The 12,109-nt window shown below is 49.1% G+C and overlaps 1 protein-coding gene across 2 annotated transcripts in view; it reads right to left on the bottom strand.

Moving 5' to 3' along the window:
• Positions 1-12,109, bottom strand: part of jph1a (junctophilin 1a) — a 47,591-nt gene that overhangs the window by 24,391 nt on the left and 11,091 nt on the right. The window lies entirely within an intron of this gene.

Raw genomic sequence — 12,109 nt, 5'->3', positions numbered from 1 at the left:
ATCCTATACGAGCTGGCGGAGGTAAGTTATTTCTTATTTTCACATTTTAAACTGGTTTTAATTTTAATGCAGCTTCAAGTTGGCACATTAAAATGAGAAGTCCAGCAAAGTATTTTCATTCATTACAGCTGTATCCAAGACTGTAACAGAAATGAACTCTTAAGAATATCAAGGGACATCTGCTAATTAAGCTTTTTTTATTGATTGTTCACGTTTTCACTCTTATTCACTCTTTCATCCATCTCCAACCATTCACCCTATAAAAATGTCTCACACAAAATAATGTTACTCAGATGCTCTTTATAATTAACCTCATAATCCTTGCGTCATCTTCCATTTATTATTTATATATTACGTAATGTTACTTAGCAGTGGCTTTAAAGGCAGAAATCTCAGACTGTCAATCCACTGCTATAAAATGATAACAATAATGGAACTCCACTTTTAATGGTTTAGGACAACAGATTTATTAAATCCTTGTTTTCAAGTATTTGAGCATAGGATAAGCAGAGATGAAGGGACACTCTGGGGGGAGAAAAGGCCATTCGGGAACTGCGCTTGCACAGTCTTCCTGACTGCAGCAAGTAGAAACCTGAAGATCAGTTCGAACAAACCCAAAGAGAGGAGGAACAGATACAAATATACATATAACAAAGGTAAAGTATCCAGCTGATGGGAGCTAAAACACAGCCAGATGCTTCGCTCTCAGGGCTCCTGGGAAAATAATATTTGACCGAACGGAAATGCGTCCAGGACACAGATGCACAGATTAGTCCTTTAATCCTGAAGGTGGCACCGGATCCGCGTTTGCGAGGGAGGTGTGTTTCACCTGCCTCGTCTTACCTCGTCTTACCTCGCCTTACCTTGCCTTACCACATCACTACTGAATGCGCAGGGTTTATTTGTTATTGTTATTCATTCATCATTTATTCATTTAGACGTGGCTTTTTTGCTAAAAGTCACATACAATGCACGGTTATACACTAAGCTGTTCCCAATTATTTACCCATTTATACAGCTGGGTAATTTTTACTGTCAGTTCTGGGTAAATACCCTGATCTAGGGTCCTACAGCATGCGCAGGGATTCAAGCGAAAGGCTTAACCACTACACCACCTGCAGGGCCCCAGGTGAACTGATTTAATGTGAGTTTGCATCTCCAGCGATGTCACACCGGCGTTAGTTTCACTGCCAAAACCAGATGCATTGCCATTCATTCTAAGGCCAAGTCACTCTTTCTGCCTGTTGCTGTGAACGATGGTGCCAGCGCTTCCTCCGTGTTGGATAAAAAGAGCCTTTTACACTATATTGACAAATCATTTTGAGGTGCTGCTCTGCTGGATACGATAATCTTCTTGAAAGCAATTTTCCTTCAGCGGATGCGCACTGATGAGGTTAACAGCCGTTCACTCTGCCGTGCTTGGAGGTTCTACAAGAGAAACATCCCTTATTTGTTCTCCTTCAAGGAGTGAAACTGGGCATTTTTAACATCACGCTAAATCCAAAGTACCGTATCGCAAATAATTACACTATGTGGCATTACAGCTTTTGAAACTGTAACCTACAGTGCGAAAAAAATGGGCTTATTACATACTAATACATAATGGGCTTAGTCTCTTCTTTATTTTCAGAGAAAGAAAAAATGGCTCTGCTGGGTTATTACCTTAGGATACACCTGCCAGCTTAACTTACGGTAAATTTAACATAAGGATAACATGTGTGCTGAGTTAATGTAAGTCGATTAATCTCCTATGTTGGGTTTAATTGAATTCTTTAATATCATTTCTCTTATTTCATTGGGTTCCCGATCGGTACTGGACTAAAGGCCATTAACAATAGTTCGCTTGAGCCCGATAAGAGGCATTGACTTAATTATATCCCTTGTAGCTGTAGGAAACCAAAGATGTACTGAAATGAACAACGTGTGGTATTAGGAGTTCTCTCAATATGACAGAATTCAACATGCGTTTACTTGGGGTGATTCGTTCATTCATTTTGTTAGACCACACGTCCACACAGGGTCACAGCGGCCCAGAGCCAACAGCATAGTGGAAGGGGAGGTACAACCTGGACAGGACCAACCTGTGGTAGGGCTCTCACTTTCTTTCACGTACACACACCCACACACACACACACACACTGCTGCTTTGGGGACAGTTGGAGGAATCAGACAAACACAGCGAAAACCTGCAAACATCGTACTGACAGTCCAAAGCCTGGGTTCGAAGCCTCAACACTGAAGCGGCGCAACACCAGCAATATTCCATAAGGCCACCCCAGGAGATTAGTTAATACTTTGAGATAATCGGTAATTCTGTGTAACAACCGCTAATTTTGTCCGTTGTCACCATGATGGGCGGTGCCGTTGACCCACAACTCAAGGATCGAAGGCTCGTGTTCTGTGTGGCCTTAGCATGTCAAGCCCCAGGGTACTCCTGTCTCCTCCCACATTCTGAGGGCATCTGGGTGAGTTGGTGTCTCTGTGTGTGTGTGTGTGTGTGTGTGTGTGTGTGTGTGTTGTGTATCAGCACTCTGCAATCGACCTGGGTATTTTGGTGTCCGTGGGCAAAAATCAATCCAGCACCTCTTAGACTTCTATCTCAAAATTTAAGAAGCTATATACACAACAAAATATTATTTTAGATATATGTACGAGGGTCACCCAAAAATTATCCGCAATAATACACACACACACACACACACACATTTTCAGAACCGCTTGTCCCATACAGGGTCGCGGAGCCTACCCGGTAACACAGGGCGTAAGGCCAGAAGGGGAGGGGACACACCCAGGACGGGACACCAGTCCGTCGCAAGGCACCCCAAGCGGGACTCGAACCCCAGACCCACGGGAAAGCAGAACTGTGGTCCAACCCACCGCGCCACCGCACCCCCATCCACAATAATACACACACACATTTTCAGAACCGCTTGTCCCATACGGGGTGGCGGGGAACCGGAGCCTACCCGGTGACACAGGGCGTAAGGCCGGAGGGGGAGGGGACATACCCAGGACGGGACGCCAGCCCATCGCAAGGCACCCCAAGCGGGACTCGAACCCCAGACCCACGGGAAAGCAGAACTGTGGTCCAACCCACCGCGCCACCGCACCCCCATCCACAATAATATTTCATTTTAATTTTTAAAGGATATATTGCAGATACTTTGAATATAAATAGTAGCAGGTATGTATGTGAATATTCTAGATATGCACAGAAAAAAAAAGTACACTTTTTGACTTAGAGTTAAGTTTTGAGACTGAAGTCCAAACAGACATATACTGTTTATCGAGTGAACCGGCGGTTTGCTTAATATATAATGTTACCCACAAAGCTGCAACATCTCAAAGACAATGTGCTGATGTGTCACACCATGTTTACATAATATATTGTATAAGGCAGCAGGTCTTCAGTTTTCCAATAAAACTATTATTAAACAAAGAGTTTTGTTATGTTTTTTGAAGGTTTTAATATATTTCTTGATTTCAGAAGCACAGTTTGGCAGTTGCCTAGGTTTGCTTTGTTATACAACCGTCCCTGGTCCCGGCGGCAACTTGCCTTGCGCACCGCCCATCATGGGCTTGGTTCTGGACCGCTGTCCCCTTGGCCACACATTATTCTGTTGGGTCTGAACAATAAATGTGCCATCAACTCGCCACTGTGCTTCTTATACACACACATACATCATCAGAAACCGCTCGTCCCGGACGGGGGCGCGGGGAGCCGGAGCCTAACCCGGCAACGCAGGGCGGAAGGCCGGAGGGGGAGGAGGGACACCCAGGAGGGGACGCCGGTCCATTGCGAGGCATCCCAAGCAGGACTCGAACCCCAGACCCACCGGAGAGCAGGACCCAGTCAAACCCACCGCGTCACTGCGCCCCCCCCGTGCTTCTTTATATCCTCACACAATTGCAAAAGAACACATTCGGACCTCATGCCCGCAAGGCACCAGCTGGCGTTTCATTAAAAGCACACGAAATGAACTTTAGCTGGGTATCGCTGCAAGAAACACGCATGTGATTAAAAGTAAGCGGGGGTGCGCTCCCCCGCGCTCAAGCGAGGTCCGGCTCTGCCGGCTGTAATGAGTTCGCCGCGGAGCTCCTTCAAAATGCACCATAAAATACGATGTGCTAAATTAACTTTGCCCAGATACGCCGTTGGGCAGCTTTCTTTCATATTCGCCAGCCACGTGATCAAAGTTAATGTGGATTTCATTGTGTAAATGATCTCTTTCATAATTCTTCTTATTATTATTATTACTGTTTTTTTTTTTTTTGTGAAAACTATGAACACCTTGCGCACTACTAATGCACAAACACGTACACTGGACAAACGCTCGATGCCGTGCCTTGCTGGGCCGCGGAAGAGCTGGTAGTTTTAAAATTAATTTTACCATCTGCACTTTAGAAATAAATCAGAACCGGGGGGGGGCGGGGACGGATATTTTCATTCGTTCGACGTGTGACGCTACACTTGCAGGAAATACAAGCAGTTTTGAGTAAACATGACCGTTAGCGCACACGGTCGCTCCGGTTATGTGGATATCCTGAGAAGATGACTGGAGCGATTGCCATGGCAACGCGGAACCGCTCGGCCGAGCGGCTCGGTACATCATCTGGCCTGTTTAACGAATTAAGCCAGCACCCACGATGAAGCGGAAAAAAACCCCACAAAAAAAACCTTTTTCTGCTGTACAGTAATCCCGCAGGCTTCCGCAGGCTTCCGCAGGCTTCCGCAGCCCCGTCGAGAATCCCCTCGAAAACGAACGCTTTCCCTAACGAATTTAAAGCGCGCCCCCGGACGCCCCACGTTGACCCGGGGGGAGACGGGCCCCGCGCATTGCATCAAGGGCCTGCGGTGATTTTAATTAAGACGCGGTTGTCTCCTGGCCCGACCCGCCCGCTCTCTTGTCACACGCAAGTGTGTGTTTGACTCCGTCTGATACGTGCTCTTCGGAGCGCGACTTTGTCTCCCTTTAAGATGCCTCTTGCTGAGAAACCGCTTCTGCTGACTCCTTAACAAGAGAATTCACGTCTCGGGCCTTATGTGCTAAATGCGGAACAACAAGAACCGGACAGATAGCGGTGCCAGTGGCTGCGGTGTGCAAACTCCCACATAAAAGCAAGGCTCATTTTTGTGTGGTCTGGTCCTAACGGCTGCCTTTCAGCTAATGCTTCGTCTCATTACGTACCGATAATGTAGCGGAAAATACGTAATTATTATAAATTCATATATATTGCTGTGTAAAGCCCTGCGGTGGACTGGCACGGTGCCCAGAGTTTACCCTGCCTTTTAACCTGTGCGTCCTGGAGAGACTCTGGACCACCGCAACCGTGCACTGGACTAGGGGTCGCTGAAAATTAATAAATGCACAGAACGCTGGATACTTCCAGAAGGATTTTAAAAGGAACATGTCATACCATAGGGAATGTAGTCGCAAAAAATGCAACCGGAGCCCCCGCTCGCCCACCTCAGTCATAAGAAATCTGCACAACATTCTTGTAAATTTAATTCCATTAAATGTGCATTGGACCAGAATGCCATCCAGGGTGTACCTTGGCATATGCCTTATTCCGCTGAGATAGGCTCTGGATCACTGTGACCCTGCACTGGATGAGCAGTTATTGATAACACATGCATGGATGTATATAATTTAATGTGAGTGTGTTAATATGGCCGTTACTGGCACACCCCCCCCCCCCCCCCCCCCCCCCGAAGACCGGAACGAACAACCCAGCACTTCCAAGCCCGTGCCTTTAGTTCTGTGGTGTTTCCACCTGTTGCGGCTTTTAAACTTAATTACTCCTGCAAAACCTTAGTGGTGCACACTAGCATGAAACCCACCTAGAAATAGTAATCTGGTCAAGATAGGCCGCGTGGTCACGGCCCCCCCCTTTCGGAATCTGTTCCGGAGAACAGAAACGCTTGACCGCGGGAAACAATCAGCGGCCGAGTTGAGCGAGAAATAGAGGCGTCGAGCGTCGATGCGCAAAGCTGAAAAACGAGAACATGAACTCATACTTGAGTGAGGCATGGTGACTCAGAGGGGAGTGCTCGTCCCTCACAGGTCCTGGGCTATGGGTTCGAACGTGTGTTTGGACCCACTTCGGTCTGTGTGCAGTTTGCATGTTCTCTCCGCGCTTGCACGGGTTTCCTCTGGATACTCTGGTTTCCACCCATAATCCAAAGACATGCTTCAGGTGAACTGGTGACAAAACTGCCTGCAGTGCGTGTGAGTGTTGGGTGATGGACCGGCACTCCATTCAGGGTGCACCCTGCCTTACACCCTATATTTCCAGGATAGGCTCCAGACCACTGCGACCCTGCACCGGACAAGTTGACGGAAACAGAAAAACGTCACAGTCGGCCGTGCTCTCGGTGGACCGGAGCAGGTTTCCTCCCCTGTTGCGCCGAGCGTCTTCTCACTTGCCCTCACCTGCCCGTGGCCTCTGGTTCCACACATCGAGCGTCATCGTTTCAACAATAAATGCAAAGTCTGAACAGGGGCATGAGGACTGGCTTGCTGACACTCAATAAATGAGATCGTCCAAAAGGTCATCTGTTCTTCACTTCCAGGTAAGTGACTGGAAGAATTTGAAATGAAATATAACTGAATAATAGAGACGGGGGGGGGGGGGGGGGGGGGGGTCATCCTGAAATAGCGGAAACACGTGAAAAGGCATTCCTTCAGATATACGCACCTCCTTTTATCCTCTCGCCCTTCATGATGTGTCAAAATTATGTGTACCTACAGGACTCTGGACAGGAGCATAGCAGTGTAAAAAATACCAGAGTACATCTAGGAAAGTGAGCAACGTGCCCATTATGAACATCCGCCCTCATTATTCAGCATTAAATTCAATTCTGAGTCTCTCGTCATAAACAGGGACATTTTTTAACCTTGATCAAATTCAGAAATGTTGGTAATAGGATTTGAAACATATTCCACTTACGTGCCATCCAATTAATAAGGATAAAATGGGATTTGTGAGAATCAGCTGCATACGCAGTCTCTCCCATTCCACATTAACCCTTTAAGCTGCCACTACAGGAGTCATTTTGTCTGGTTGCGACCGCATACATTTATCAGGTCTTTTTCCAGATGTTTCCTATCGTGGCCTTAATTTACACGCTTTGGAAAATTGCGACCGAAGCATTGCATTTTTAAAAATCCAGAGGTGGCACAAAATACGTGCTCCTTTGCAAATATCTGCATTTTTAATCAATTTCCCTTATGAATATGAAGACCTCATATCCTGGCTAGAAATGGAAGGAGGGGAAAAAAACCTTTGGAGGTCATTTCCCATGTGACCTGTCTTTGGGCATACCTTTCCGCAGCGCCAGGAGGAACATTGCTTTTAAGCGGATTACCTTCCACAAACCACGCCAGCGTTGACATGCAAGTGAAATCAATTCTTCAAGAGGTTTAAAGGCAACATGCCACGCACTTTGGAGAGGGGTTCTTCAGCACGCTCTCTGAAAGAGTTCGAGAACAGACGCAATTAAGCAGAAATATTACGCTCTTTTCACGCAAACCGTCCGTAGGGGGTGTCTCCGGACCGCACTTCGTCTTTCCCCGCAATAGCCTTCGTCACCCACTGAACCGTTGCTGCGCCACGGCTCGCCTGCTCCACTTTTACAGATTGCGCCTCATAAAATATGCGAAGGCGCCGCATAAAAATGCAGCAAACATGCAAAGCGAGAGGCGCCGCGTTCAGGCTGCGAGGGAAGCAGGACGGAACGTGCGTTTCGAGCACCACGAGCGGCGAATCACTCGAAGCCATCGTTTCAGTTGGCTCGTATAAGATGGAAAGCGCTACTGTTAAAACCTTGGGTAATAAAACATATTGGGAACAAGTCCTAAACCTTCACTCGTTACTTTAACGCCATTTTCACACGCGGTGATCACTGACCACCAACGGCCCCCGCCCCCTCCCCTTATTCTCCGATCATGGCCAGAGCAGTTGAAGCCGCAGCGGTGTTGCTGGGCCCCCCGGCGCATAAATAACTCAAGGACACTTTTATTATTCTCATACACCGCGGTAAGCTCTGCCATAAAACGTGACAGCTCTAAGGTCAGGAGGCTACCGCAATTTTCCTGTCTGATGCCTTCCTTCTTCAAATCGCACGGACACATTTCTTCAACATACTGGATTTTTTTTTTTTTTTTTTGGGGGGGGGTGATGGGGGCTTTGTAGGAGAAACAAAAGGCTGGAAATAGATTTTATTCATAAAAAAATTTTTTGATATTTTTTTTACATTTCACATTTTAATTTCCAGGTCATATTTTCATCGGCGCAACACTATTACCCTGCTCTTACCATGGAAGCCAGTGTAAAAATATACTCTGAATAAGGCAATTGTACTAGATAGATAGATAGATTGATAGTGTCTGCTGAAAAGGACAATAAGGTTTCAACCACTGTACCCTGATCATGTAGAAGTCGTGCCCTTTAACACAGAGTAAACAGCTAAGTGTTTTCATTCGGTTTGACATTTAGGCCTTTCCGAAAGGCCGGATCGGAACAATTACTCCTCCGGATCGGTACCGCGCCCTTCCCAAGCGAACGCTGCAGAAGGACGGACTTCCGCGGTCCGGCAGCGGAGATGTAAGAGAAATCGGCGCCGGGGACGGGCGATACGGACGAACCGCAGGCCGGGCGCCGGGAGCCGGGGGCGACGACGGCAGCGCCGCGGAGGCCTGCCGTATCAGCTGTTGGTGGGCTGTATTCCTGTCTGCTGCTGATAAGCCCACCCGTGCCATTGCCTTATTTAGGCAGAGCGAGGTGCTGATACACTGGGGACGGGGGGGGGCACGCGTGCGCAGCCGCTCCCAGTCCCAACGGCAGCTAGCGGCTCGCACAAACGCGCCCCTCGGAATCCTGGCGGGCCGTCGGCTGGGCGGTAACTTCAAAGTGACAAACAGAGGAGAGCAAAAAGAAAGAGGAGCTAAACTGCAGCAAGATGGATTATTTTCTAATTGGTGTCCCAAGACTTGAAGCCACTCATGAGGCTTTCTTTTATAAAGTCATTTTCGAGAGTTGGCCCTTAGCCCAAGCCACACACACTCACTGTCTGAAACCGCCCGTCCCATGCAGGGTCACGGGGAGCCGGAGCCTAACCCGGCAACAGAGGGCGTAGGGCCGGAGGGGGAGGAGACACACCCGGACAGGACGCCAATCTGCCGCAAGGCACCCCAAGGGGGACTCGAACCCCAGACCCACCAGAGAGCAGGACCTGATCAAACCCACTGCGCTGGGGGGGATTTAGTCTACATGCAGCCTAATTTTAAACACAAGTGATGAAACTGAAAACTAATGTATAGTCTGAAGCGTCAGTACAGCTCGCAAAAATACTTGCTTCCCTAAATAATATGTGTAACATATGGAATGACGTGGCATGGCGGTGGAGCAGGTAGTGTCGGTGCCTCATAGCTCATGGGCTATAGGCTTGAATCCAGCTCTGTGTGCGGAGTTTGCATGTCCTCCCCGTGTTTGCATGGGTCTCCTCCAGGCACTCTGGTTTCCTCCCACATTCGAGAGATGTGTGTTTAACGTGAATTGGTCACCCTACATTGTCCTCAGTGTGTGTGTGTGTGTGTGTGTGTGTGTGTGTGTGTGTGTGTGTGTGTGTGTGTGATTGCCCTGTGATGGACTGGCATCCCATCCAGAGTGTACCCAGCTTCACACCCTATGGTTCCAGGACCCCGCACTGGACAAGAGGCTCCTGCTAAGGGATGGATGGATATTGGAACGCACGTACTCAAGTCCTGTTTTTCTCAGTCATATGAAGGGATCGTTTTCCCAGGCCTGATACCAGTTATCTGGTCCATCCACATTAACCCCCCTTGTCGTGTCCCTACACAGCAGTGTCAGTAGAGCTGTGAGGGTCTGATCCTTAGAGCTGCATACTTACAGCAGCTCCAGATACAAAAACCTACAAGTGGCTTTATAATTTGCACATATGTGAAAGCAGCAGTTTCGCTTTCACTGCAGGTAGCATATTGGTCATCTTTCCGTCGGAGGAGTGGCTTGAGCCTGCCCTTCCGCTGTTGTGCCCTGATAAAGGTATTTACCCTGAAATGATGCAGTAAAAAAAAAAAAAATTACCTGCACCATAACTGGTAAACTGTAATGAGCTTATTGTACAACCTTGGTGTTTTATGTTGGCCTGGACGAATAATGGTTCATAAAAAGTGTGCTTCATATATGATGAATTTTATATGTGAAACATTTTGAATGTTTGAATTTTCATATAAAATAACTTGACCTGGATGACAGCTCATAGGTACAAACTCTTTCAGACGACAGACTTGGACAACGGCAGCTGATCGCTTCTAAGAAACACTGTAATTTGCTGTTAACTTGATTAATATTCATAATTGCTACATATATATATCTATATATATGCTATAAAAAGTGCATTTCTCTATGCTTTATGTCTAAACAATATCTGAATAAAGGTGTTATATTAATGCAGGTTCTACTTGCTATTTGATCTGACTCCGTGACGGATGCACCTATTTCCAGTCGCGTGTCTCGCTCATGGAAACGTTCCCTGGTGGGACTCTAAAGGTGAGTAAGAACCAGGCATCATTCAGAGGTGTCCAAACGGCAGCCCATCTCATGTGCAGCCTTGCCCCCAGCGGGATGTGTTTCAAGAGGTCAGAAAGCGAAAGAGACGCCATCACTTCATGCTCGCGGCAGTGAGATAACACACGCACGCACGCACGCGCGCACACACACAAACGCGCCCCTGTTGGCCGGGTGATGGGAGGTCTTGCTGTCTGCGACTGCCTGCTCCCGGCTGGGAGGGCGGGGGAGCCGGAGCGGCAGCTTATCTCTCGGTGTAGGCCGCAGAGCTGTCACCCTCCCCCAGCCCTGCCGCCACCACCTGCCCCCCCCCCCTCCGCGGTCCCATTCACATTTTCGGTCTTATGTAAGCAGCCTTCATCCCACGCAGAGCCCCCTGAATGCCGCGCGCACCTGCGGCCGCTCCGGCTCTACCGCGCCGAGATCCCACTCCCGCCGCGCGTCCCTGTTCGGAAAACCCGGTGGGCCGGAACCTCGCTTAGCTCGCGCGTTGGCCGAGCATTGATCCGCTCACTGGTGCTTTGGAGAGGGTGGGGGCAGGGCGGGGGCTCTGGGACGACAGGCGGCCGTCCTCCGTCGAGTCTACGACGCGCTCCCGGGAGGACGCGGTGCCAGGGTCCGAGCGCACCGGTCTGACCCCGCTCACCGTCCGCGCCACACCCCGCGTCACCGTGGAGAGAACAGCTCAATCCACCACGACCCGTCTGCATTGTGCTCAGCCGCTCTGGCCCCCATCGCACTCAGCCAAAAGGACTTCAGTGCGATCGATACCGCTGGCACGGCGCCACTCAGCGAAACGCGTGCAACCGTACTCGGTGACTCTCATGTGTCCGCTGTCTGGTTGCTGGCGACACGAACCCAGTGCCTTGCGGACCTCCATGACGGGCGATAAAACGCTCCGGGCGGAAGCGTTCAGGAAACTCGCGTGCGATAATCCGCCAGCAGATGCGCGGGGGTCTTAAACGCATTGTCTAGAAACGACATCATCGTGCGCTTTATCGCTCGCAGGCCCGAGCGCACGTGTTCTCCACGAAGCCCAGAATGACCGCAAACAAGCGTACGCCGGGCTTATCGTAACGCTGGCGGGAAAAATTCCGTTTCCGCTTTGATTCCCCTCAAATCGCTTTCTTCCAAACCCGTGCTGTTCGCCTCCGTCTCGTGCATCATCGTCCCGACGACTGCAGCTTTTATCTCTGAAACCTATTACGGTAAGCACTGGAAATCCTTTAATGGAGGAGCGCGGATTTGCTGGCCAGTCGTTCAAAATCGCTCCCATTTATGTTGCGACGCGCCACGAAACCGCCGCGATCGCGCGAGGACGCTACGGGGAGGCTCTCTCCGGCCCGATAGCGAGGCTAAGGTAGCGATAATCCTTTTTCGCTGTCCCTCTTATGACATTTAGCACGCCAGCTCCAATCCGCTGAACACGTGCCCGTGGCCACACGCTCCGCACGATCCTCAACGTCGGTTAACACCCCTTGCTGCACCGACCACAATAAACTCTGATAATAAAGGCACC

Source organism: Scleropages formosus, chromosome 9 (assembly GCF_900964775.1).
Source record: "Scleropages formosus chromosome 9, fSclFor1.1, whole genome shotgun sequence".
NCBI classification, from domain to species: Eukaryota; Metazoa; Chordata; class Actinopteri; order Osteoglossiformes; family Osteoglossidae; genus Scleropages; species Scleropages formosus.
The sequence above is the reverse complement of the archived record's forward strand: the minus strand, read 5'-3'. Positions and strand labels throughout refer to the sequence as shown.